The sequence below is a fragment of the Pinus tabuliformis genome, chromosome 6 (genome assembly GCF_031772625.1).
Source record: "Pinus tabuliformis cultivar Carrire ecotype Pingquan chromosome 6, CPIR1, whole genome shotgun sequence".
Taxonomy (NCBI): domain Eukaryota; kingdom Viridiplantae; phylum Streptophyta; class Pinopsida; order Pinales; family Pinaceae; genus Pinus; species Pinus tabuliformis.
In genome coordinates this window covers 123,345,725-123,350,917 of record NC_142292.1, presented here as the reverse complement: position 1 = coordinate 123,350,917, position 5,193 = coordinate 123,345,725, and the positions used below count along the sequence as shown (strand labels likewise).

At 34.0% G+C, this 5,193-nt stretch overlaps 1 pseudogene; it reads right to left on the bottom strand.

Annotated features, from left to right (window-relative positions):
- Nucleotides 1-401: 401 nt before the first annotated feature.
- On the bottom strand, nucleotides 402-1,050 carry LOC149257648 (ethylene-responsive transcription factor 1A pseudogene; annotated as a pseudogene).
- Between the last annotated feature and the right edge of the window lie 4,143 nt (nucleotides 1,051-5,193).

The window sequence follows — 5,193 nt, the reverse complement described above, 5'->3', positions numbered from 1 at the left end:
TGAAGATCACCAATATCATTAGGTGTGACGTAGGAGAGGAAGGACAAAGCCCAGGCATGGGACCATGTATGGGCTGTCACGTTCACGAGCATGACGCAGCAACCTATCGTCTCTCAAACATTATTATTGTGGCTAGAAGTCTTTATCATTCCCCAAAACCAACAGCACTTTCAATGGTATTTATCGTTAAAAATTGTATTCCAATATTCCAATACGGAAGATGTGGTAAATACAATACAATGCATCATCCTAGCAAGTTGCCCATCCTTGCCCAGCCCATGCTCTAATCTCCATCGCGCTTTCTGGCCAATCAAAGCAATGTAAACAACAGAATTCAATTTTGATTGTTTTATTTTAAATATGGGAAATTCATTTTCAGAAGATTGTCGGATATTGTCTCATAATCATATTATTAATAAAATGATTAAATTTATCGACGCTCATCCATTGCCGGAGTTTCAGCTTCTGCTTCCATTTCCGCGGCTCCTACGACTGCAGTCCGTACCACCGTCAGCCGTTTCTTCTTTGCCTCTCTTCCTCTTGTGCGCCATGTGACCTACGGCCGATTCATTTTCTGTACTGGAATTGAGAGCGAGGGGGAAGTTAACGAGAGCCCTGGCTCCGCGCATTCTGAAGGCGGCGCGGTCATATGCGAGAGCAGCCTCTTCGGCGGTGATGAAAGTGCCGAGCCAAACTCTGGTCCCCTTCTTGGCAGGGTCTCTGATTTCAGCTGCGAATTTACCCCATGGCCGCTGCCTGACTCCTCTGTAGTGCCTGGCTCTGCTCATCTGCTTCATCTCTCCACTCTGCTCTTCCCGTGGCTGTGGCTTTACCTTCACATTTACGGCCTCTGCTCTTCTTATAACTGCGGATACAGAAGAAGTAGAAGAAAAGTGTTGTGTGACTTCATTGTGATTGTCTTCTGATGTGGATTTACAGCTGCAATTTTGGCACAAGCCGCTGGCGGTGGCAGTGGCAGTTGCGTGGATATAATCCCAGGTGGCGCTGGTGATGACTGCTGGGGAAATGGATACTGAAGATGATGATGTGTAATTTTGTGGTGGGTGATGATAGGAAATTTATAGTTTAAATATATATATATATATATATATATATATATATATATATATATATATATATATATATATATATGATATTTTATTTTTTTAAATAAAAAATGCTTATTTATATAAAGATGGACGGTTTTAATGTTAATAGATTTTTATTTAATGTAAATGATTCTTGGAATTTTGAATTTTTCTCAAATGTTTGGAGTACCAATTTTGTTAGCAAAATTAGATTTATTGGATTCATTAAGTTTGCTCAGTTTTTTGGGTGGGGTTTCATTTATTTTGGTCACCTTTGACTCCACGAGGATTGTTATTTCTATGATCCTATGGTTGTTGTTTGGTGATTTTCTAGAATTTTATTCTAATTAACATCCAAATATGATTGTTAATGGTTTTGTTTTTAGGGAACTTACAGGTGAGGCTTTCATCTCTGGTCCAACGGGAATTGGAGAATTTCATAAATTTCGTAGCCTTTAAGCTTTACTACTTAAGGAACCTATAATTATTCCTTGTGTGTGACCCGATGGCGTGGGATATCGATTACTAAGTATATATCTAGGCTAGAGTTCCGAGGCTAATCTCCTTCCAGCAAATCCCTTCATTCAATAGTAATAATTAAAATGCATCGATGTATCTTCGAGTGAGTGAACAAATCTTAAAGAGGTCCCATTTATCAGTATACTTGACACCATTTTTTTCATAATTAAGAATCTAAATATATCTAGAATTCCATTTAGGTGATGTAATTTTGTCATTCAGGAATATTTTTAAGTATATAATGTGATAAATAGAAAATAGTAGAGGTAAATTTGGAAGGTTAACTTAAATCAAATTTTAATAATATATAAATAGAAAATTAAAATCACAAAACTATATAAAAAAATGATAATAACAAAAATGTAGAAACAAATTTAAACTAGATTTTAATAATAGACAAATGGGAGGATTAAAACCACACAACCATGACAAAAAAGTGATAAATAACAAAAATCTAGAGGCAAATTTGAAAGGCCAACTTAAACTAAATTTTAATAATATAGAAATGGGAGGATTAAAACCACAAAACCATTAAGTAACAAACTAGACTTGATCATCCCCACAACCTATGATGTCCTCAAAAACATTTTAATATTCAACCATGTTTGAAAACAAAAAAAATTATAGAGCATGGATATAACTCAAAGTGCTTTGAGCGCATGGGGCGTAGAGTAGATGGTGATAGAGTCTTATGTTAAGGCACCATATGGTGAAAAAGTCATCAGTTTGAAACTCCATGGGCAAAAATTCAGTGAAGTGATTTTGATGACTTAGATGTCCCTTGGTCGCCTCTAGTCAAGCCACAAGTTAAATGTATCAATCATCTCAAGACTCACATTACCTAGCAAACAAAAAAACACTCAAAGTGATTTAGCTAGATGAAAATGATTCACAGATATAGTTCTATTGTATTAGACCAAAACCCATTATTTCAATGATTCAAATTTTCAAGATATTCAACATTAACACCAAACTTCATAGTTTCCCACAATATATGCATTAGGCAAAGAAAGATTTAGAATAACTAAAGTAAAGTTTTGTTCATAACCACATCTTTAAACGAACTAAGCGCGGAGGATGAGGGCATAGATTACCGAACCCTAAATTTTTTGTTTGTGTAAGCTTTATAGCCTGGATAGAAGAATATTTCTTATCTTTTATCTTCATCTCACTTTTAATTGGTGAAGCATTTTATGTATTGATTTCATAAAGTAGAATAAATATTAAATATTCTAAATAGATCTTACTACAAATAATCTAATTTTGCGAGTGCAATATTTGCCTCTCACAAGTTCACAAACTTCTAATTAATAATAAAATAGTATTCAATTTATGCAAATAAATTATCTTAAAATAATATTGAACTTCCAAACTTTTTAAACATAAAAATAAAATTTGAAATCATACCAAATAATTAATTACCTTTTATTTTATCCACCGCCACAAAAAATTTTAAACATAAATAAAAAAATTCAAAACAATCCCAATAATAATAATAATAATTTCTTTATAAACTAATAACTATTAATTTTTATTTATAAACTAGCACTAGCCAATGTTAAAAAACATCTTCAAAATTACTATTATATCATTATGATCATCATAGCAATCACTATTATATCATTATGATAATAATATACCATTGTGATCTTATTTAACATAGATATTTAAAATTTAAAATTATTTATACAATCTAATTTATTTTAAATTTCAATCTCATTTAAAAATAAAAGATGAAAAAATAAGCAAAAACATATGGTTCAGGAGTGGTGTTTAAGTGCGACTTTTTGGAGTTTCTATCAAATTTCTGGCTGGACCCTGACGAAATTTTTTGTGGCCAACTAAAAAAATCAGTTTAAGCAACAAAAATCAAGATTTGATCACAAATTTTTCATCAGATTCCAGAGAAAAATCCATTGAAAACTCCAAAAAAATGCGCTTAAATACTACTCCTTAAAAGCATCGTTGTCATTCCTAGTTCATGCTCCATTAATTAATGATGATATTATACATGGCTATATTATTAAATTTACTCCATACAATCAACCAGTTTATTTATTTATTTTAATATAGTTTTTTTTTTGGAGATATAAAGTTTTACAATTATAAATTAATAATAATTTTTTCTCTTTTTTAAGCTTCGCAAGACCTTTCCATTACTTTTCAAAAATAAGAAGGAGAAACAACATCAGCATCCATCACTAGATGCTCTCAACCTGCCCATAGGGAAATCGGTTCTATTAACCATCTGGTTGCATTATAAGCCATCCAAAAAATAAAAAGTCTAAAGTTGTCTAGCCATGCAAGTATAACCTGACAATCTTTATCCTCCCTATTGACTTGTAAACTATACCATATATGCCAAAAATATTTTCTATACATCTAGATACTACTAAACTTGGGCAACCAAAACTTCATAAACATCACAAGACAAAATGATAATCTGAAGAATCTACAGGTGTTGGGTAGTTTGGCACTAGAACTTGCCAACTTTGCCTGAGGCAGGAAAGGAATATGCTTCTCAATGCGAGACAAACTAGCATTCTACTGTTAGATCTATTGCTGGATAAGCTAAAATTATGCATGTATTTATTGAATCCCTTCTATGGGGCCTAGACTGCCCACAATCCTCGTCATCAAAGCCTTCACAATAATGGTTTTCACAATCTAATATGTAAAAATAAATTATTGGTACTTGGACTAATAAGCACAACTATGGCCTGGGTATGGGGCTAAATTTCCAAATTCCTCTAACAGCTCCTGGTCACTTATGTTACTATGAGTGATAATGTCATATTCCCACTCCTCAATCGTTTGGCAGGCCCTTGGATGGGTTGAGCTCCTACAAGCCCTAACAACAACCACAGTAGACCGCGGCTAAGACTTAGATCCACTATTTTCTGAAGCGCATGTTCTACCTACCCCACGGGACCGACCCCTTCCAGCAAGAGGAATGTTACCATGACAGGATGTCACACGAGCCATGTTACACGTGAAGGTAAAGAAACCTTTAGATGCCAAATTTCAGGATTCTTTTCTCATGTTGACACCTCCAAAAAGATGGTCTAGAGGCCATACGTTGAAGAGTTGAGCACCTCTTAAATTACTTAAAAAACCTTCACTACATGAACATAAAAATAATAAAAACTTCCATTAATCCATAATCTAAGGAAACTTTCCTCTTTTTCTTCCTCGAAATAATATTGAGCCCCCCTCCTCAGACACTTGAGTTTTCTTAACAAGAATTTTTTTTATATTCCCCCAGCAAATAGAATAGTGCATTCCTCGACTCAATTAGACCCAATTTACCAAACATTAGCTTATAATTATAAGTTTCATAACATGAATTAGATTTTCCGTCAATTGGAAAACACAGGGTATCACCATCCCTGGTCAGACATGAGACCAAGTTGATAGTATTGCTAGAAATCTCCATGGTTAAACAATTATGGGTATTCCCATGTCTGAATATGTAACTGGGTAGGTAAGCTCCAACCCCACCCTTCCATAAAGAACCCAAGGGAGCATAATGCCACGAAAAAAGAACCAACCGAGCAATCCTAACCATGCACAGAATATAGATTTA